This window comes from Phaseolus vulgaris, chromosome 2 (genome assembly GCF_051622355.1).
Source record: "Phaseolus vulgaris cultivar YP4 chromosome 2, ASM5162235v1, whole genome shotgun sequence".
In the NCBI taxonomy this organism is placed as follows: Eukaryota; Viridiplantae; Streptophyta; class Magnoliopsida; order Fabales; family Fabaceae; genus Phaseolus; species Phaseolus vulgaris.
Window position 1 is genome coordinate 49,703,977 of NC_143499.1, and position 24,522 is coordinate 49,728,498.

At 28.0% G+C, this 24,522-nt stretch overlaps 1 long non-coding RNA gene across 1 annotated transcript in view; it reads right to left on the reverse strand.

The window, feature by feature from the left end:
• The window catches only part of LOC150029264 (uncharacterized), a 53,547-nt gene continuing 29,025 nt past the window's right edge, over window positions 1-24,522 (reverse strand). Inside the window, exon 2 of the long non-coding RNA XR_016518965.1 lies at window positions 1-145. This is a non-coding gene — a long non-coding RNA (uncharacterized LOC150029264). The remainder of the gene's footprint in view (window positions 146-24,522) is intronic.

Sequence of the window (24,522 nt, forward strand, 5' to 3'; positions counted from 1 at the left end):
TTAACAATCACAGGCCAACAGCATTTATAAGTCATCACTCACATGAACAAGGTGCCTCGATGTGAATAAACCAAGATCAATAAGAAATGAGGTTCCATGTTAACCAAGCTGAGAACTTTCTGATTTTACAGCTCCATGCACAAACCTAATACAATGATATGATATTCCATAGGATGGAGAAAAGTATGAAGAGGAATTACCAATCACCATTTCAAATGGAGCTCCTCAGGATTTCATAATGCCTTCACTACAAATGCAACCCAAATATGCTAAAGAAGTTAATGAAACTATATATGAAGAGTTTCAAGAAGATGCAACTCTGGGACAACAGAGCAACCCATCTCATCTCATGCTGAACACAAACATCAAACTACATCTAACAATAATTCAGAAATCTTAATCAACAATTGAGCGAACCCACTCCTAAAATGCCATTGAGAATGTAAATAAAACAAAATACATTAAAAACGAGAAATTCTTAATAAAAATTCAACGTGTTGAACCTTGTAATTTAGAAGTATTAACGAGAAGCAACATTGCTTCCACTGGATTGTTCAAAGTCAACAGCACCACCATATTTATCATCTTTCTTTTTGGAATAAAGAGGGCATATGCCGCATCCTTTTATTGTCACAACTGACCACCAAAAGTCATACGGACTGATCTCAAAAGTGAAGCTGCGAGCATCACACAGCCTAGGGCTTAGGGATTCCAAGTTAAATTTCCAGACGAATGTGTAATCTTCATCAACACCTCTCTTTTCACCATTCCATTTGAAATGTCTGTTTAACATATCATTATTTGTAATGATATGTGTGCCATCATCATCAGATTCAAATTTTAGGCTGTAAAGAAAAGAACCACATCTACCTCTAACAGAGGTATCTAACACTCCAAAAGCTACACACAAAGCGAAACCAGTGAGCCTATCATTGCTGCAGAAACTTAAATCTTCATTTATAGTCACTGAATCTCCCTTCCCACGAAAATGGAACCAACCAGGAACTGTACTCCCTGGAAAACAGAAGAACACAGACCTATATCTATCGTCGGTCATCCTAAGCCTTGCATCCTCCTCAATGTTAGCACGACCACCTGAATCCAGTTGTTGAGCATTGGTGAAAAGAAATTTGAAGACACCCTCTTTGGAATTTGACAAGTTTGGAACAAGAGAATTTGACATCACTCTTCTAATGGATGGGCAATCCCATGCCTTGAGTAGTTCTAGAAATGGTGGAATCGGTGGGATGCATTCAAGCTTTTTGCAGTCGCTTAAATCAAGCAATTTCAAGCTTGAAAGATGACCAATGCTCTCAGGAAGGTTCACGATTCCGCTATCACACAGTGACAGTTCCACTAATGACGTCAAGCGACCGATGTGTGTTGGGATTTCTGTTAATTTGGCACACCCCGAACAATCAAGTTCAGAGAGAAGCTTCAGATTAACAATGGAGTTTGGAAGTGACTCGAGATCAGTGCATTCTGAGTCTGTAGCATTATTAGCATTTATCTCTTTCATCATATCCGGTTCCTGACGCTCCAGTATGACATGAGGGAGAAATTTATCTTGATGTTCACTCAATGAAAACATATTAAGCTTCCCACAATGGAAAAGACTAATCCATCCTGGTGATGTGGATAAAATGTTGCTCGGAATATTTACACTATTCAGATCATGACAATGATCTAAACATAAATAACTGAGCTTGCTGAGGAATATCGAAGAGTGAACTTGAATCAACTTTCTACAAAAACTCAGGTTTATTTCTTCAATATTCGGTGACGTAGAAAGGTCTGGTATTCTAGTAAGTTTCTGATTATCTCGATGCATGTAATAAATATAATGACCAGCCTGAAAGTCCAGCAACTTCGGTGAGAGCATCCTTCCATCCTTGCACTTTGTCGTGCTTAAAGTGCTGCTCATGCTTATCGAATGCTTCTTTGTATCTTTCTTCCTGCTTCCTAATAGTTGACGGATCCACCTTGTAGAAAACAGGTATGACATCCCTTCCATATCTCTTCTTGCATTCAAGTATCTTAGTGAGTTCATTCAAGCACCAAGTGGAAGATGCATAGTTTTGGGAGAAAACGACGATATAAATCTTCGATTCTTCTATTGCAGAGAGCAGTGCAGATGAAATTTCTTCGCCCCGGGGTAGTGTCTCATCAATATATGCTTCTATGTTCTTCGTTTGCAGTGCTGGATGAAGGTGGCTAATGAAGTTGTCACGTGTGTCTTCCCCTCTGAAGCTGAGAAACACATCATGCTTTGTTAGAGAAGTAGACATGGCCAATGATGAAGTACTTCCTGACATTGGAATCAATTTTCTCTCCTTTCTCTGCAACTCTCAGTGCCTTTGTTTGTACCACATTATAAACACAAATCAAGTTTTGGAAAAGTCTTTGAATTTTCTCAAAAATATCTTCCACTGCCATGTGTTCTGGTCAGTCTTAAGAATAGTCAACAATTTGCAAAATAATTATGGAATCTAGGTTTATATCATTATCACGCGTGGAAAGATAGCTATGCCTTCTTAGATAAAATTCTTATTTGTTTTAATTGGGCTTGTATTGGCCTTTGTAATCTGCTTTTCTTTTCTCCTATACTGCATACTTAATCTTATAAAAAATTTATATTTATATCAATATATCAATTATATTATGAAAAACTCAAAAATCTGAAATTGATTTTGAATCTCAAAGAAACTTCTTGGTTCTTGCGCCATTTATTAAATTAAAATATTGAGTCAATGGAAGAGTCTAACTATTCGCACAGTATTATGGTGTCTAGCTTTATACAGCATTAATACGAGTAGTTTCTTTAATACTTTTACTCAATTTATTTATTTTTAATTCTTTTTTTTCACACCTTTTACAAATAAAGAATCGTATTTCTTTAATATATTTTAGAAAATAACCACTAAACATAAAACTAGGTTAATATGACTAAACGAATAAAGATAGTGTAAGAATAACAGGAATAACATTACTACAAATAACAATATATTAACATCAATATGTTTCTTAATAAATTTTACACCCACTGTCTATTTATAAATTAATATATTATAAATATCTATTGATTTTTTATGGGTAGCTTATTTCAGTAACATTTTAGATTAATTTTTTAGATTTTACAAAACATTACATTTTGATTATAATATTTAGGACTGTGATGCAATTTCTGCAATGAAGGCTGGCAGACTAAGTGGTTGAAAATTCTGAGAAGAGGGTGAGTATGATGCTGCGGTCATGATCTATGTATTAAAGTGTAAAGGCATGGGTTTGGTTGACAGGACAATACTGGTTTTTCATTGCTACTACTTAATATGATTCTTTCTTACTGCTATATGAATTTGCTGTCAAATAGCAGTAAATAAAAGACTTCAAATAAAGCATGTGTTTATCATACATGGACTAATGCAGCATTTTTAGTAGAAGGGGCTAATATGATTTTAATCTAGAACAAGATGGCTAAACCCAAAGATGGTGGGAATAATATCCTCAAATCAATTGTTTTGGTTTTCAGTGTAATGTCATTTGTAAGTATCAAAATTTGCAGAAAACTATTTTCTAATGCATATAAATTTCATTGGAAGGTAGTATCTGTCATGAAATTTGTGAAAGACCTTTACCTATGTTTGTTTTGGGTCTGTTTTTAGTTTCAATGTTACTCTTTATCTGCAGGTTGGGAACATATCTTGATGAAATTAATTTTTTAGATTTTACAAAACATTACATTTTGATTATAATATTTAGGACTGTGATGCAACTTCTGCAATGAAGGCTGGCAGACTAAGTTTCTCAAAGCCCAATAAATACTGGTTGAAAATTCTCAGACTAGTATCTGTCATGAAATTTGTGGAAGACCTTTACCTATGTTTGCTTTGGGTCTGTTTTACGCCCTCTTGAATTAAGTAAATTTTTAATTGCCATCATGAAATTAGGCTAAATATGTGTAGTTTTGAGCACTTTCTTTCTTCCATTTCAATTCATAGTTTCATACATATTCAATATCATGTGGGAATTAAGTTCTTGCTTTTAAGGTGAATAACAGTTTGTATTCTTGCAGAAAACTATTTTCTAATGCATATAAATTTCATTTTCTATTTTCAGCATTGGATTATGTTATGTAATTTTCCTTTGTATTATACAGAGTAGGATTTTAATGTTTCTACTGAACAGTGCTATCTGTTTTCGTCCATATTCTGATTTTGTTCAATTTTTTTCAGTATGTGCCACATGCAGATCAGATGTAAGGAATTTTCTAATTTTTTTTTTCAAACTTTCTTGTTTGCTTAAAGTTTTCTGTAAGTATTTAACTGTCTTAAGTTGTTAATGAGGACTAAGGACTGAAAAAGAGAATTAGCCATGACATGGTGGCATTATCCTTCTTCAAAATCATTAGTTTTTTTTTCCTACAAAGATACATGTCAAGAAAGCAAACCAGGAACAAAAGTGATGTTTATGATTGCTTTCTCTCTTGTTTACTTGCTTTCTTTTTGTTGGACAATTGTCTTAATTGCATTCACACCTAACCTGCAGTAGTTTCAATCCCTTTGGGGTTGTCATAATTGCAGCCTCAAGAGTGGTGGTGTACTCCAACATCAACCACCAGATATAATTATTAGGTAAAATGATTGATGAAGTATTATTATTATTATTATTATATTAATAATATTTTATATTATATTTTTGACTTTTTTTATGGTATTTTTTGGGGTTTTTTTTATTAAAGTTTCTTACTTTTATCATTTATGTCGATTCTTTTCATCTTTTTCTCGGTTTGTTTCTTCTATTGTTTTTCATATTGTTGTTTGTGTGTTCGTTGCAACATAAAAATGATTTCTTTTTTGATTTTCTTATAAAAAATTGATTGCTTTTGATGTTTCTATTGATATAAAAAATAACTTAAGATTTAAACTATATTATAAAAGTAAAATAAAAAATTAATGTTGTAAGTGAAATCTGAAAAATAAATAAAAGTGAAATCATAAAACAGTTATTTTATGTATATGACATTTTATGGTCAGAACAAATAGCACAAAGAAAACCATCAATAAAGAGTGTAATAAATATAAACATAATAAATTAAAAATAAAAAATAAAAAACATTCATGTAAACATTAATATGAAAGCAGTTATCACTAACGTATCGGAAATATACGCGATGTTCTCCTTTAAGATCATAAAAATGACGTAAGTTCCCCCATGCATAGGTTATTTCAGGATTCAGCAAATCCATGTTGTACATCACAACATGGGTGTTCCCGTTATTATCTGCCAGCAGCTAGTGGTCATCAAGTTCATTTTGAAATTCAATAGCAAAAGTGCGATCCACAATACCATACTGTTATTTAAAAATCAAAATAAAAACTGTAAGCAAATCATTGAAGTTTGGAAAATCAAATATAATAACATAACCAAGAAAACACATACATCACCCTTAACACTCATTGTCCAGAACATGCCTTTGGTATCCAGTCCGACAATTTTCTTAGCAGTTGTTGTTATCATCTTCATCGTAAATGAAATGAAGAAATCAAGAGAAGAATATGAAATATGAAAGGACTTATAACACAAACAATGAAAGAGGATTATGTGTATACAATAATCTCAGAAACCACACCTATAAATAACATATTAATATCCAATACGTGAGACTTTTGAGTTTTTCAATTTGCCACCATCCATTCTGACGTTTCATTCTAAACATTTCGAAATTAATTAATATTAATATAATATTTCATTTCATTTCATATTTTTAGATTTGTAAATATTAATATATTAAAATATTAATTAATATTATAATTGTCAGTAGTTGCCATCAATGTCTTCCTAGTAAATGAAAGGAAGAAATGAACAGAAGAATATGAAAAGACTTACCGCACAAATATTGAAATAGGATTATGGATATATAATAAATAGCATATTAATATGTAAAATGTGAGACGTTGAGCTCCCTCAATGCATTTAAAAATTAATTAATATTATAATTATATTTCATATATTTGGCATTTTTAAATTTTAATATAATAATATATATAAGTATAAGTTATATATAAAATAAACTCATAATATAATATATAATATATTAATACATTGATTAGTATTAATTTATAATATATAATATATAATATATTAATATATATATATATATATAAAGATTTATATGTAGATAATTATTGGATAAATATTTATATACACATAAATATAAATATATAAAAAAAACATATATATATATTGACAAATACATGTATAATTATTTATAAAGTATTATTACTATATTAATAATTTTTTATACTTTTTTTACTATTATTACTATATCATTGGAAGAAAAATGTTATAATAATAATATGCACATATATGTTCACATATGCACCATACTCTTTAATTAGATTTTGTTTATTTTATTTAGATACTGCATAAAGGTGAATGGATATTTAACCACTAAAAAAGTTATTTATTTATGAGGGTGCATATTACAAATCATTAGAAGTAAAAATACCATAAAGAAAACAGTAAAAGAAAACTATAAAATGAAAAGAACGGTATCAAAATGTGGACTAGTGTAAGGCACTGTATTGATTCCTTCACATTAATAATGAAATGTCAATGCATTATACATGTTGAAATCTAATGCATTCACATTATACATCAAATACATGAGGCACTCTGTCAAATTATTAAATTTCAACACTCTTCAGTCCAAAACCTTAGTCTTCCAACATTCTAGTTCACCTCTACAACATTCCTGTGGCAGAACCTTTATACAATTTTTTTCCATCTTGATCATACAATTCCTTGTCCAAAAAATGAGCATTTAAACAAATTAGTAGTGAAGAAATATTTCATATTACAGACATGGTAGAGGAAAGCATAACTTACAAATGAACTGTTATTAACAATGTCCTTGTTACATTTCTCCCTGTTACGTTTATTGTATAGCTCATGTTAAGTTTCCATTTAATTATCAATATTATATCATTTTATTAATTAATTTTTCAATATTATAATTTATATTTTGTTCATAAAATCATGTTAAATGAAAATCAAAGCCAATAAATTTGTCATTATTTTTTTTTTGTGATTTAATTTATGGTTTAAAAAATGCGTTCTGAAGTGTACATAGTCGTCATTTGTGGAAGTGGCGTTCTGTAGTGTACATAGTCGCCGTTTGTGGAAGTGACGTTCTGCAATGTACATGGTCGCCATTTGTGGAAGTGGCGTTCTGCAGTGTACATGGTCGTCGTTTGTGGAAGTGGCGTTCTGCAGTGTACATGGTCGCCGTTTGTGCAAGCGGCGTTCTGCAGTGTACATAGTCGCCGTTTGTGGAAGTAAAAATCGATATATTTTTTTTAGATTTTTATTTAAGTAGGAAATAAAAATATTTAGGATATGTATTTATTAATGATTTTGAAAAACTTAGAAATTTTATTAATTTTAGATTTTTATTCAAGAATGACATTAAATATTTTAGGATATGGATATATTTAGAATTTTGAATCAAATTTTGGTTTAAAAATCATAAGAATTTTTATTTATTTAGGATTTTGAAAATCTTAGAAAGAAAGACAAAGTTTTTAAGAATTCAATTGTCATTAATAAAAATATATATAAATAACTTTTTTAAATTAGTAATTTATTGTATAGCTCATGTTAAGTTTCCATTTAATTATCAATATTATATCATTTTATTCATTAATTTTTCAATATTATAATTTATATTTTGTTCATAAAATCATGTGAAATGAAAATCAAAGCCAATAAATTTGTCATTCTTTTTTTTTTGTTATTTAATTTATGGTTTAAAAAAAATACTATGAATTAGTTACCAAAATTTTTTACAAAGAAAATAAAGAAGGTAAACATTGTAAAAGTGGCGTTGTGCAGTGTACATAGTCGTCGTTTGTGGAAGTGGCGTTCTGCACTGTACATGGTTGCCATTTGTAAGAGTGGCATTCTGCAGTGTACATGGTCGCCGTTTGTGGAAGTGGCGTTCTGCAGTGTACATGGTCGCCGTTTGTGCAAGTGGCGTTTTGCAGTGTACATAGTCCCCGTTTGTGAAAGTAAAAATGGATATATTTTTTTTAGATTTTTATTTAAGTAGGAAATAAAAATATTTAGGATTTGTATTTATTTATGATTTTGAAAAACTTAGAAATTTTATTAATTTTATATTTTTATTCAAGAATGACATTAAATATTTTAGGATATCGATATATTTAGAATTTTCAATCAAATTTTGGTTTAAAAATCATAAGAATTTTTATTTATTTCGGATTTTGAAAATCTTAGAAAGAAAGACAAAGTTTGTAAGAATTCAATTGCCATTAATAAAAATATATAAATACCTTTTTTAAATTAGTAATTTATTGTATAACTTAGGTTAAGTTTCCATTTAATTATCAATATTATATCATTTTATTCATTAATTTTTCAATATTATAATTTATATTTTGTTCATAAAATCATGTGAAATGAAAATCAAAGCCAATAAATTTGTCATTTTTTTTTTTTTTTGTGACTTAATTTATGGTTTAAAAAAATACTATGAATTAGTTACCAAAAATTTTTACGAAAAAATAAAGAAGGTAAACATTGTAAAAGTGGCGTTCTGCAGTGTACATAATCGCCGTTTGTGGAAGTGGCGTTCTGCAATGTACATTGTCGTCGTTTGTAAGAGTGGCGTTCTGCAGTGTACATGGTCGCCGTTTGTGCAAGTGGCGTTTTGCAGTGTACATAGTCCCCGTTTGTGGAAGTAAAAATGGATATATTTTTTTTAGATTTTTATTTAAGTAGGAAATAAAAATATTTAGGATTTGTATTTATTTATGATTTTGAAAAACTTGGAAATTTTATTAATTTTATATTTTTATTCAAGAATGACATTAAATATTTTAGGTTATCGATATATTTAGAATTTTGAATCAAATTTTGGTTTAAAAATCATAAGAATTTTTATTTATTTAGGATTTTGAAAATATTAGAAAGAGAGACAAAGTTTTTAAGAATTCAATTGCCATTAATAAAAATATATAAATACCTTTTTTAAATTAGTAATTTATTGTATAGCTCATGTTAAGTTTCCATTTAATTATCAATATTATATCATTTTATTCATTAATTTTTCAACATTATAATTTATATTTTGTTCCTAAAATCATGTGAAATGAAAATCAAAGTCAATAAATTTGTCATTATTTTTTTTTGTGACTTAATTTATGGTTTTAAAAAAATACTATGAATTAGTTACCAAAAAATTTTACGAAAAAATAAAGAAGGTAAACATTGTAAAAGTGGCGTTCTGCAGTGTACATAATCGTCGTTTGTGGAAGTGGCGTTCTGCAATGTACATTGTCGCCGTTTGTAAGAGTGGCGTTCTGCAGTGTACATGGTCGCCGTTTGTGGAAGTGGCGTTCTGCAGTGTACATAGTCGCCGTTTGTGGAAGTAAAAATGGATATATTTTTTTTAGATTTTTATTTAAGTAGGAAATAAAAATATTTAGGATTTGTATTTATTTATGATTTTGAAAAACTTAGAAATTTTATTAATTTTAGATTTTTATTCAAGAATGACATTAAATAATTTAGGATATCGATATATTCAGAATTTTGAATCAAATTTTGGTTTAAAAATCATAAGAATTTTTATTTATTTAGGATTTTGAAAATCTTAGAAAGAAAGACAAAGTTTTTAAGAATTCAATTGCCATTAATAAAAATATATAAATACCTTTTTTAAATTAGTAATTTATTGTATAGCTCATGTTAAGTTTCCATTTAATTATCAATATTATATCATTTTATTCATTAATTTTTCAACATTATAATTTATATTTTGTTCATAAAATCATGTGAAATGAAAATCAAAGCCAATAAATTTGTCATTATTTTTTTTTTTGTGATTTAGTTTATGGTTTTAAAAAAATACTATGAATTAGTTACCAAAAATTTTTACGAAGAAAATGAAGAAGATAAACATGGTAAAAGTGGCGTTCTGCAGTGTACATGGTCGCCGTTTGTGGAAGTGGCGTTCTGCAGTGTACATAGTCGCCGTTTGTGGGAGTAAAAATGGATATATTTTTTTTAGATTTTTATTTAAGTAGGAAATAAAAATATTTAGGATTTGTATTTATTTATGATTTTGAAAAAACTTAGAAATTTTATTAATTTTAGATTTTTATTCAAGAATGACATTAAATATTTTAGGATATGGATATATTTAGAATTTTGAATCAAATTTTGGTTTAAAAATCATAAGAATTTGTATTTATTTAGGATTTTGAAAATCTTAAAAAGAAAGACAAAGTTTTTAAGAATTCAATTGTCATTAATAAAAATTTATAAATACCTTTTTTAAATTAGTAATTTATTGTATAGCTCATGCTAAGTTTCCATTTAATTATCAATAGTCGTCGTTTGTGGAAGTGGCGTTCTGCAGTGTACATGGTCGCCGTTTGTGGAAGTGGCGTTCTGCAGTGTACATAATCGGTTGACGCCAGGTTGGTGTCATCGCCGTGTTAGATAACGGAAGATCAGGTGGTCTGGCATCGCCGCAAGAAGCACATCGCCGGAAAAATAAATAATTTATTTGAAAAATAAATAATTTATTTATAACTTTTGAAAAACATATAAATTTAGTTAATTTGGATTCTTATTTAAGAATGACATTAAATTTTTTGGGACATATATTTATTTAGGATTTTAAATACTCATAACTTTTATTTATTTTAAATTTTTATTTAAGTAGGAAATAAAATAATTTAATATTTTGTATTTATCCGTATATTAGTTCTCAATTTTATAGTAGTCTATTTTAATGAGAATAAAAAACAATTGCATTAAGAAAGATCTATGATAAATCTTTCAATTTTTATAGATTTTCATAACATCAATATAGAAGAGGTGAGATTAAAATTACAACATTTGCTAATAATTGCCTACAACTCTTCATGATACTAATACAACAACTTTTATGCACTCACAACAATTATGATATTATTATCACCACAAATTACAATCCATGCTACAAATTCAGATGATACAATACTTCAAATCGTGCCTGCACAGGATAAATAAAAATAAGTTTTCAGTTATTATACTTTATACTTCAGAAAGTAGATGAAGAGAAAGAGTAGTCCAAGAAAAGAGAACAATATTCCATGATGAAGAACATCTATCACCTTAAAATACTAAAAATAAAGCTCCAAACTTTATCAAAATTCAATTCAAATTTGCTCAGATTTTGCTATGTAATTCTGATGTAAAATCTTCAGCAAAACAGTTGCAAAAAAACTCCAAAACATTGTCAATTGAAACCCTATAAATGCAAACAAAACTGGACACGATGAGAATACTGGAAAATCCCTAGGTTTTTGCTTGCATTACCTTCTATAGGTGCTTTGTGATTCTGATGCAAAATCTTCTGCAAAAATGATATAGAATATTGGAAAACGAAACAAACAGAAAAGTAACAATATTAATACCAGTGGAGCAAAGGAAATGCAAAAAAGATGAAGAGAATAAACATCAAAAGCAAGCAACTTTGGTAAGAGAACCTAACATAAGAGAACCCAAAGGTTGAGACCTTTCCTGAGAAACACGAAGAACAAAGAAGAATATAACAAACAGAAAACCAAAAACATCAAAATAACTGCAAAAATGAAAAGGAATGATAAAAGACTAACCTTTTATTCAGAAGAATGGAAGACAAAATAAGAAATGAAGGTTTTCCAGTTTATGAGAACTTATATAACCTTAAAAAGTGATTTTCAAATTCAAAAATCGCGCCATAAGAAACAACCCTAAAAGAAGATATCTGAGTTGTTGGTAAGGCAATGACCAGAGTGTGTGCAGTGGCCAAATCGGTGAAAGTTGAGGAGAGAAGGGTTCAGCCATCACGAAAAAGGGAAATACGTTGGTGCAGATTAAAGATGCCTTTCAATAAGGCATGTAGGCAGTTGCCGAATTGGTGAATATCAGTAAAGAGAAAAAGGAGAGAAGGAATGAGAGAATGGCTTTGAGAGAGATTAGGGTTTCAGAGAGAATGGGAAATCAGAATGAGAGAGAGAGAGAAAAAAAAGTGAGTTTTAAGAATTGGTACGTGGCAAGCTCTGGTTGGTCCAGGTGTCATGTGATAATTGGTGAAGCTTTGGTCAATTTTCCTCTTTGGGTAAATTTCTATTTCAATTTTTTTTTTCAAAAAATTGAGGTTGCGACACGTGTCAAAATAGGCCTATTTGTGCTCCCTCAATTGTTATATATATAGATACATGAAAGTCGTGTTGATAATCAAAGGTTGCTTCATCTTAACTAATAACATGTAAATGTCATTTGAATGGTTAAAAAGGAATTTACCCAGTGTAACACAAAATGAATGGATTGCTTGGTTATGTGTCAACTGTTGTACTTTTTTTGAGTTGCTTGAAAATAATTAAAATTTGTTTTCATCTAGATCTTGGTTTTTTCCTATGATAAAATCTCGATTTATTTCTGTGCAGAACTTTCTTGTGGACATAAAAGGACCAGCTATAGCATTTTTACCGGTGCTTGCATTTGAAGGAGGAACTAGAAGAAATATACCTAGGTTTGAGGTGTGTATAAATTATTTTTGATGTATTTCGTGATGTAGATGTAAAATAATGCAATACTTTGTTTTTAGTTTCAATGTTACTCTTTATCTGCAGGTTGGGAACATATCTTGATGAAATGTAGAAACATTTTTATTCATAATATATATAAGGATTACACATTCATAATTATTTCTTTCTGTCGTAGCATTGTCTACCTCAAATCACTGTAACTTTCTGCAATTTGGTATTTGCATATCACGATGGTTATTGAGAAATTTAGGAGTTTGCTGTTGTGTACCAGAAGTAAAATAGAAGGTTCATTTTTTGGTCATCATCAATTATTAATGTAAATAGATATAGGTGAAGGAGATCAGTATTATGCATTGTACCATGGACCATTAGAAGACTAGGGTCACCAATTCTTATTTATGATAAGAATTCAAGTTCTTTGTTACTAGCAGTTTAATGGTTATATCATTTTTGTTCTGTGGAAAATATCTGATACAAAATCGGTACTTAGATTTGGTATTTATATTGTTCATATGTAGAAATCTAATACTATAGCAAATTTTGTCTAATTTAAAAGCAATTATATTCTACTCTTTGGAATATGTTCTGGCCTGCTTTTATGAATTATTTGAAAATTTGTAATTATAAAATTCAGTCTTTGAAATTATAAATTTAATAGAGGAGATTACCAAACATCCATACTAAACTTTTATATTATAAATTTTTTCAGTTTTATATTGAAAACATATCCCCTTTAGTATAAGACTTAAAGGAGATGTCTTTTGGTATAAAAACTGAAATAAAAAATATTTTAACTATATGGGTCAAATGGATGATTAAACTTATAAAATGTACAATTAAACTTATAAATTATAATAAACGATACTTTAATTTTAAACTCTATTGAACTTTTTTTAATGTTCTCGCTTTTCTTTTAAATGCATTTCACTTGTGTTTTTGTATTCAGGCTGATTTTAACTTTATTTTCAAATATACAAAATAATTTTTGGTAATTATCTTGTGTCGATCTTGACTTGTAGTATCAATGTGAAATATGTAATGATTACTTTTCTATGATTAAGAGGGAAAATTATTCCAACTAGACTTTTACAAATATATTTCAAGTGGTAATATGATTTAAAAAAAAATAGGATTCGCCACAAAAAAAAGTTACTGTTCCTAATTGACATGGTGCTGTCAGAATTATTTAATTACAATTTAGATCTTCACTCTGCATATAATTAATTAATTATCAATTATTCAAAAGACTAGTAAATTATATTTTTAATCTCTCTACAACTTTCTAAATTTAGTTATAATTTTTTAAGTCTCTCTTTAAATTAGATAATGTCAAATATGATTTTTCTAACCCAACACAAACAATTTAAAAATTATTGATAAAATATGAGAAATAAATACTAATCAATGTTATGAATTGATGTACTTGATTAGGTATCACTTCTGTTTGTCACCTCTTTTCACCTGATTTTTTACATGCTGCCACGTGCAATTATACAACTAAACAATTTAAATATAAAATCCAAGTTTATCTGTATTTTATGTTTAGTTCCAAATAAGATTTTGGTAAACTCTTGATTTCTAGTTTTCATCTTTATTATTTAATTTTACTCTTTCTAATATATTTACTCTCTTTTTTAAAAAGACGGATTCCAATGGACAAAATATTACAAGAATTAAAAACAAAATAAATTAAAAAATAAGCAAAATAAAAAGAGCTTAAAAAAAAGAAATTTTACGCATAACAAAAGTCAAACAACTTTTTTAGAAATAAAAGATAAAAGTAATAAACTAAATATTTAACAATTTTTTTTTAAAATTTCAAAATAATTAATTCAGAGGACGATTGAAAAAATATTAACAAATCATTTCTGCGTTTATAATAAAGCTTCAATAATATTTGTACTTTCTAGCATTTAGAATACTTAATGGATCCTTTTGTGATTTTGATGCAGGTACGTGAATATTTTTTTATTCTAGTTATATAAATCAGGAAAAAAAAACTATTTTAACGACCTTTTTCACATTATAATAACCGTTCAACAACTCTAAATAATAATAAAATATTAACTCATATTCTTTAATTAAAATATAAATTAAATTATTAAATAAAAAAAAGTAGTAAAACTGATTGTAGGATGGGAATATGATTATTTTTAACTCTTAGCTCCTCATTATTCGTTTCTAATAAAAAACACACTAGTAACTGTTGAAAATCGTAATAACAAACAAGTTTTGACACACGTAGGTTTGGCAATTGTTTTAATAGCTGAAAATAGTATTTGTAATAATTTTTAATTACCACAAACTGCGGGTAAATTTTCAATCTAACATTATTTACATTTTTATTTTTCTAACTAGTACTCTTTTATTTTTATTTTTCTATTTAACACCTTTTTGTTTTTATTTCGCTATCTAGTACCTTTTTATTTTTTATTTATCTAACTAGCACCATTTAAAAAATAAATAAAAATAATAATAAATTATTATTTTTTTGATAATTTTAATTTTGAATGCATTAATAAATAAGTATTTTTAAAATAGTTTAAAATATAATTAATGAATAAAAATAAAAATAAAAAAGTAATAAATTAACTTAAAAATGTTTAGTTTAAAATTATTTTTTTAAGAATGGAGAAAATAAGAAATTAAATCCTACAACAACATAAAAGTTGAATCTATAAACATAAATTAGTATTTATGTTTATTATTATTGATGATGTAATCATGTTAATTTAAGTAAAAAATACAGGACATAATTATAAAAAAAACCAAAGTCAATTAGTCTTAATTAATAGTGGACACACAAATAATATTGAAGTGTCTACCCTAAATGCAAAATCCTAAAAAAGAAACTAATGCAAATGCTACACTTAATGCTTAAAAATGAGAAAAAAAATGCAAAAATAAATAAGTATAGAAAATAAAAACAACAATAATAATAATAAAAAACAATGGCAGAAAAAAATAATAACTAAAAACATATAAGATATAAAATGAAGGCAAAACAAAATAAGATAAATATACAAGATATAAAAAATAATAAAAATCCAAACAAGATAAAGATAGAGATATAAGACGATATTAAATAAGTAGATGTTGATCATAAAAAGAAAAATAAATGAAAGATGATCATTCATTTAATATTTTCTTCAAGTGTACATTAAATAGTTTGTGCGAAATGAAACATAACATAATTAATAACGAGAAGTGCACCATCCAATAATGTTGGGACATGTTCTTTTTGTGTGTCCTGGTGTTTGACAATATGAACATTTTTTTGTTCGATCATGTTGTTGTTTATGTTCATATCAACCCTTATTCGACTTGACTCAGGTCTCTCCTTTGAGGTTATTTTCATGTCGGGACTTGGACATAGTATTTGACCAGTGTATGCAGACCAATACTCTTCATTTTTTAGTTCCATCAAATAGTCTTTAGTAACATGAAAGATATGTTGCAATGTTGCTATTTTTATTTTCTATATTTATTTATTTTTACATTTTTCTTATTCTCATGTTTAAGCATTAAGTGTAGCAATTGCATTAGTTTTTTTTAGGATTTTGCATTTAGGGTAGATACACACTTCAATATTATTTGTGCGTTCAATATTAATTAATATTAATTGACTTTGATTTTTTTTATAATTATGTCCTGTATTTTTTACTTGAAATTAACATGATTACATCATCAATAATCATAAAAATACTAATTTATGTTTATAGATTCAACTTTTATGTTGTTGTAGAGTTTAATTTTTTATTTTCTTCAATCTTAAAAAAAAATTAAACATTTTTAATTTATTATTTTTTTATTTTTATTTTGTAAAAACTCATTTCTTTATTCATTAATATATTTCTAACTATTTTAAACATTAAAAATACTTATTTTTTAATATATTCAAAATTAAAATTATAAAAAAAAAATTAATATATTATTTATTTATTTTTGAAATGGTGTTAGATAGAGAAATAAAAAATAAAAGGGTGCTAAATAGGGAAATAAAAACTAGTGATAGATAGGAAAATAAAAGTGTAAATGGTGTTAGATAAGGAATTGAGCCACAAACTGCATCTTAAATCATAAAAAATTAGCATTTTTTTAGTTCATATATAGTAACATTTCCATAAAACAGCCAATTGTATTAATTATTAATAATGTATTTACCATTTTTTAGATAATTTTATTACTATAATGACATTTATTTGAGATTGAAATTGTAATTAATACTTTTTGGTCAAAGAATAATATATTTCACTTAATTTTTTTTATTAAATATTTTGTATAGCGCTGAGACAAAAAAAATCTCATATATATAATCCCTATGTGCTACAAGTACAATATAACATCCTTAGTGTTTTTTTTTTTTTTTTTTTTTTATCAGCAACGAATTAATAGAATTAAAAGAAACACTTTAGGAGTGTTCCAACCCTTATACATAGACCTCCTAATTAAGCATTTAACAATTAAAACAAAGTTAAGCGGCTCACCACTTAACTCAAAAACTTAAAGCTAGGGTACATCATTGCGTTTTTGTGATTAACCTGGGGTAACTATTTTGGCTTTTGCAGTAACATGGCCAGAATACTGGTGGTTGACGATGTTGGTCTCGACTTAAATTTGGATAGTGTACCGGTACTGGGCGAGGCCGAACGACCGAATGGTCGAAATCTTCGGAGAGTTGGCCGAACGACAGAGATGTGGAGACCCTCGGGGACTTGGCCGAACGACAGAGATATCGAGACCTTCGAGGACTTGGGCGGACGACCAAAAAGTCAAGACCTTCGTGGACTTGGACGAACGACCGAATGTCCTGCAGCCTCAAAATCCTCTCCTCAAGAACACCTTCCAGCATCCATCACTTAAAGCTTCTGATACAGATAAGGGGATTTAGAATCCAATCAGCCAGAGAATAACAACAACGGTGACCTCAAAGTCGTGTAATTACGCAAAAGAATCAAGTGATTTTTAAAAGAACTCACATTATCAGTTTAAATTTTGACGATAAAATACATTAATTATATATATTTATTCAAAATTTCAATTATATTATGCATTAATGGTTTTATGCTTTTAGAGGAATCAGAGAAACTTAAAAAAGCTTAATGAGGTTGCAACACGTGTCAAAATAGGTCTATTTGTGCTCCCTCAATTGTTATATTGTTATATATATAGATATATGAAAGTCGTGTTGATAATCAAAGGTTGCTTCATCTTAACTAATAACATGTAAATGTCATTTGAATGGTTAAAAAGGAATTCACCAGTGTAACACAAAATGAATGGATTGCTTGGTTATGTGTCAACTGTTGTACTTTTTTTGAATTGCTTGAAAATAATTAAAATTTGTTTTCATCTAGATCTTGGTTTTTTCCTATGATAAAATCTCGATTTATTTCTGTGCAGAACTTTCTTGTGGACATAAAAGGACCAGCTATAGCATTTTTACCGGTGCTTGCATTTGAAGGAGGAACTAGAAGAAATATACCTGGGTTTGAGGTGTGTATAAATAATTTTTGATGTATTTCGTGATGTAGATGTAAAATAATGCAATACTTTGTTTTTAGTTTCAATGTTACTCTTTATCTGCAGGTTGGGAACATATCTTGATGAAATATAGAAACATTTTTATTCATAATATATATAAGGATTACACATTCATAATTATTTCTTTCTGTCGTAGCATTGTCTACCTCAAATCACTGCAACTTTCTGTTGTTGGTATTTGCATATCACGATGGTTATTGAGAAATTTAGGAGTTTGCTGTTGTGTACCAGAAGTAAAATAGAAGGTTCATTTTTTGGTCATCATAAATTATTAATGTAAATAGATATAGGTGAAGGAGATCAGTATTATGCATTGTACCATGGACCATTAGAAGACTAGGGTCACCAATTGGAGGCATTGGTAACTTTGGCTAGTAAAACTAAAACCAAAGTCCATTTTTACAAAGCCTTGGTCTTGATGCTGGATTTTACACTTTTAAGTCACTTAACTAGTGTGCTTTAAAAATTGTGGGGTGTGATCGTGTCTTCTTTATAAATTTGAACTCCATTCATCATAAATTGGTTGTATCTCGGGGCCAAAGTTGCATTTTATATTTATTTTTACTTTCATGTTCTTTCTATGTATCTGTTTTGTCTGATCTTGTGGAAATCTAATTCACCTTATAGCTGTACTTTTTCCTCCATTTTAATAATATTAATTTTTCATTTTCTATGCATAATCTTGGGTAATTTTCTTTTTATATCAATGCTTGAAGTGTCAAATTGTTACAAGCTGGATTATTCTTAGCTATGGAGCTTTAATTAAAGTTTTCATCCTTGATCAGCCTCAATATCCTTGTTTTGAAAAAGAAAATGAATAGTTGAATATTTTGGCATATTTCTTCTCTCTCTATATATCTCATCCTTGTCCAAGATACTTTTTCCCATTTGTCAGCACCCATATGCCTTTATAGGTTAAAAGATTTCATAGTTATAATTTTTAAACTAAAATTCTCACCCTTCTATAGATAAGATTGCTCAGACGATTGAGACATTATCATTTAAGAAAGAAAAGAGTGCATTCTGGATGCTCGAAAGGGAGTGTTTCCTAGAAAAAAAATGTGATTTCAGGGTGTCCAGGCTCAGGTAGCAATGGTAGGAGTTCTACATTGAAATGGATGAACTACTTGATTTAGTACTTTGGGACTCTCTCTCACCTAATGGACTACTATTTTGGGTTAGGTTCTCTCCCCTTATGCTTAAGTCCTAAAAAACAGTTTTTCTGTTTCTATTTATCTTTTAGGGTGTGATTAGTGTAGCATCCTAAATTTTACCCACATATATAATGAAATAAAAGTAAAACTAGTAATATCTAATTACGAATAATATATTTACTACTTTCTCATATGTGTATCTCAAAAGAAATATCCCTCTTCATAGGGATTTAATATATACATCAAAAGTTTTAACTACAAAACAAAGCATTCAAATAAAACTATCTCATTCTCCAGTTGCTCATTAAGGAGCTCTATTACCTGCAATCTCATCTGCTCCCGTGTAAAACACGATCATCATAGATAAAGAAACAAACACAAACAAATAACAGGATAAGCTATCTATATAAAAAGTTTTGATATAATTCAAATTTTAAATTAATAAGCATAATTAATCAATTTTCATACGATTTCTCAAACCATCAAGTGTCTATTACATTCATAAAATTCATATTTCATATGTCGGACTTCTACGGACTCATAACACATAGACTCTTGACTCTACTTCTGGAAGACTCGTGCGTTACTTAGACTCAGAGATCTGCACCTGTCATACTATCTCACTGTGAAATCCACACAGTTATGCGCATAAAGAATCTCAATATCATATCTCTCCTAGTATGACAGGTCAAGTTAGTTATCTTTTAAACAACTTACACATTCATATGAACCTCCTTCGACTCTCACCACCTGAATAACTTCATATATATGATTTCATTATCTCAGGAGAGTCAGGATATTTCCTTCTAGACGAATCCCTAGTCAATGCACATCCTAAACAATCTTAACACGGTATTTTCTTTCCTGAAAATACTATGTTTTGATTAAAAATATATTCTAAACATTAAAATCTCCCACATCAAACAATCAAATCATTCCACAATTTAGAATTTCCAAAACACCCAACAATTCATTCACTAATCATATAAATGTCTTGAATCAAAAGGATTCCAAAGTGTATCTAAATAACATCAAGTTTTACTATCCAAAAAGAGAGACAATAAAAGGAGAATGAAATAAAATTATCTTCCAACTACAACTATATCCAACAGTATTTAATAAAAAGGATGAGGAAGCCACAACATGAAAATTAAAGTTTGATCACTCATCTCAAAAACACCAGAATTCATATTACAATCAACATAGCTCTCAAAATAATCAACTCATAATTTACTTTAAAAATTGTCACAGACAATTTTAGTTCATAAACTGAATCATCAAGAAATATTCAAAATATATGCTCTTTAAGTCAATCATCATCTGAAATCACACAACCATTTCTCATCAAAGTAATTCAACAAAATATTCAAAAAGAACAGTTCAACTCATTTATATTATCCTTCAAACACTTTCAATTTTCAATCACAAACAGTTTCAACAAATTATTCACTTTAAAATCAATATAAAAGATTCAAAATCAACCATTTCAGTCAATATATTACTTTACTCTTCAAAAGAGACAATCCTGCAAGCAAAAACAATTGAAATTGGTGGCCACGTCACCTCCAAATCCAGAATCTTCTAACCTAGGGTTTCATTGAAAATAATAAGACTAGCTTCCCTTACCTGAACTTTACCTGATGCTCACTCCAAATCTACTAAAAACCTAAGGGAAATTAACCTGCACCACAGAGTCCTAATCAAAATCTAACTATATAACTAGACCTTGAGTTAACAGAGATTAACCGTACAAAATTTAAGATTAACCAGTACAAAATCTAATAAGATCAAATTTAACTCAAAAGAAAAAGGGACCTCTGAGATTTTGATCCGGCAAACTCTAACAGGAGTCCAATGGCAAACCCCGATCCTGATAAGCGAGGAAGTCAGAATCTTACATAAAAGGGAGAAAAGAAAAAAGAGGAACAAAACTGAACTTACTCTATAAGAGATTCTGATCGGGCAGTCTTGTAGTCTTCGCTACCAGGAGTCTAACGGTATACTCTAATCGTCAAACTGATGATAAAAGATCAGAATCTTAAAGTGAAGGGAGAGAAAGGAAAAGGAAACTTTTAGAAAGATGGTGGTTTTTCTTAAATGAAACTGAATAACTGATTTTTCTATTTATATGTCATTTTTCATTTTAATAATAAAATATTCAGGTATCATTTAAAATATATCACTTCTCCTCTAAGATTATTTTCTAGATCCTTACAATTAAGTCTTCTGAAGTGTATTTTGTAATTAATTCTTGTAAAACATGAAGTGTAAAATTCATGTACATTTTTCTTTTCCTCTTTTGATTTGGATGTCAAACTAGCAACTTGACTTTGTTCTCATCTGGGTGTTAAGCCATGTTTTGTCTGGTTGGTCTATCACATTTATGTAGGTTGTAATCTATTTTGCCTAATGCATCAGTTGCAGATAGGTACTTTATTTTTTCTCAAGGAGGTTTGGCAGTGTTATTTTATTTTTTCTGTTCATGCATAACATTAACAAATATTGACATGAGAGATTGTGTTTGTAGGCTTCTAAGCTCACCTACGTGTCCCGTTCTTGATGCTTTAGGGAAGAAAATTTCCTTTGAGATTGTAAAAGGACTCAGGAGAATTTAGAAGTTCTGAGATATTTATGATAAGAATTCAAGTTCTTTGTTACTAGCAGTTTAATGGTTATATCATTTTTGTTCTCTGGAAAATATCTGATACAAAATTGGTACTTAGATTTGGTATTTATATTGTTCATATGTAGAAATCTAATACTATAGCAAATTTTATCTAATTTAGAAGCAATTATATTCTACTCTTTGGAATATGTTCTGGCCTGCTTTTATGATTGTAATTATAAAATTTAGTCTTTGAAATTATAAATTTAATAGAGGAGATTACCAAACATCCATACTAATTAAACTTTTATATTATAAATTTTTTCAGTTTTATATTGAAAACATATCCCTTTAGTATAAGACTTAAAGGAGATGTCTTTTGGTATAAAAACTAAAATAAAAAATATTTTAACTATATGGGTCAAATGGATGATTAAACTTATAAAATGTACAATTAAACTTATAAATTATAATAAACGATACTTTAATTTTAAACTCTATTGAACTTTTTTTAATGTTCTCGCTTTTCTTTTAAATGCATTTCACTTGTGTGTTTTGTATTCAGGCTGATTTTAACTTTATTCTCAAATATACAAAATAATTTTTGGTAATTATATTGTGTCGATCTTGACTTGTAGTATCAATGTGAAATATGTAATAATTACTTTTCTATGATTCAGAGGGAAAATTATTCCAACTAGACTTTTACAAATATATTTCAAGTGGTAATATGATTTAAAAAAAAAATAGGATTCGCCACAAAAAAAAGTTACTGTTCCTAATTGACATGGTGCTGTCAAAATTATTTAATTACAATTTAGATCTTCACTCTACATATAATTAATTAATTACCAATTATTTAAAAGACTAGTAAATTATAATTTTAATCTCTCTACAACTTTCTAAATTTAGTTATGATTCTCTCAAAAAAAATTTCCCTTAAATATTAATTATACTTACCTTTAGACAGAAACATTTCTAATTTAAACAAGCAAAAATAAGAAAAAAAAATAGATTACAAAAACTAAATTTGAATTTTTTTTATATAACTCCAAATATATTTTATCCATAAACAAATTCTATTAATATTTCATTTTTGTTTAAATAGTTTATACATATTTGTAATATTATTTTCAAAAAAAAATAATTGTTTTTTGAATAAAGGTTTACAAATTCTATAATAATGTAAATGAGAAGAGGAGTGAGGGTAAAAATATGAGAAGCTATGTGAGAGAATCTTGTGACAATTGGTGTTCAAGTTTTATATATTCATTTAGTTCAATTTCTGTTCCTTCAAATGTTTCTTTTACATTTTTTAAGTTTCTCTTTAAATTAGATCATGTCAAATATCATTTTTCTAACCCAACACAAACAATTTTAAAATTATTGGTAAAATGTGAGAAATAAATACTAATCAATGTTATGAATTGATGTACTTGATTTTTATTAGCTATCACTTCTGTTTGGCACCTCCAAGTTTATCTCTATTTTATGTTTAGTTCCAAATAATATTTTGGTAAACTCTTCATTTCTACTTTTCATCTTTATTATTTCATTTTACTCTTTCTGATATATTTACTATCTTTTTTAAAGATGAATTCCAATGGACAAAATATTACAAGAATTAAAAACAAAATAAATTAAAAAATAAACAAAATAAAAAGAGCTTAAAAAAAAGAAATTTTACACATAACAAAAGTCAAACAACTTTTGATTTATATATTTAAAATTCTCTATATAAAGGATAATGTTTTATGATACAATAGTATAGGATGATGTGAATGTTATTTATATACTAAATAAAATGACATAGTAATTTGCTGATAAAAAAAAAAATGACATAGTAATTTAAAATTTGATAAGGTAGAAGATGTTACCATATCTCTTTTAATACAATGATATGATATTCAATCAGCATTAATTAGCATAAACAGGCACCTTGTTGTAAAACTGGGAATATGAGATTCCATAGGATGGAGAAAAGTATGAAGAGGAATTACCAATCACCATTTACCAATCATGATGCCTACACTACAAATGCAACCCAAATATGCTAAAGAAGTTAATGAAACTATATATGAAGAGAATTTTTATTCATAATATATATAAGGATTACACATTCATAATTATTTCTTTCTGTCGTAGCATTGTCTACCTCAAATCACTGCAACTTTCTGTTGTTGGTATAAAAATACAATATTTTAATCCCAGTTTTGATAGCCTCTATTCTTCAGTGGTTGAGATATTTTTTATAAGAATTTAGAAGTTCTGAGATATTTATGATAAGAATTCAAGTTCTTTGTTACTAGCAGTTTAATGGTTATATCATTTTTGTTCTCTGGAAAATATCTGATACAAAATCGGTACTTAGATTTGGTATTTATATTGTTCATATGTAGAAATCTAATACTATAGCAAATTTTGTCTAATTTAAAAGCAATTACATTCTACTCTTTGGAATATGTTCTGGCCTGCTTTTATGAATTATTTGAAAATTTGTAATTATAAAATTTAGTCTTTGAAATTATAAATTTAATAGAGAAGCATCCATACTAAACTTTTATATTATAAATTGTCAGTTTTATATTGATAACATATCCCCTTTAGTATAAGA